We start from the raw sequence: 200 nt of genomic DNA, 5'->3' as shown, positions 1-200 counted from the left end.
ATGATGGGAAGAACAGCACCGGCGGTCAAACACACCCGTCTCAGTGTGTATCTAATAGATCATCTTGTTTATGGCAGAGGCCGGAAGCGGATCTCCCGGGTGCCCCACCCTCCTTGCCCCTCGAGGGAGAGGAAGTCTAGACGACTGATAGCTGTGAATGTTTACGAGCCGTGTGCCATTCTGTACATACATGCATGGCT

The sequence above is a fragment of the Penaeus monodon genome, chromosome 30, assembly GCF_015228065.2.
Source record: "Penaeus monodon isolate SGIC_2016 chromosome 30, NSTDA_Pmon_1, whole genome shotgun sequence".
Lineage (NCBI taxonomy): Eukaryota > Metazoa > Arthropoda > Malacostraca > Decapoda > Penaeidae > Penaeus > Penaeus monodon.
Note: the sequence above shows the minus strand (reverse complement) of the source record.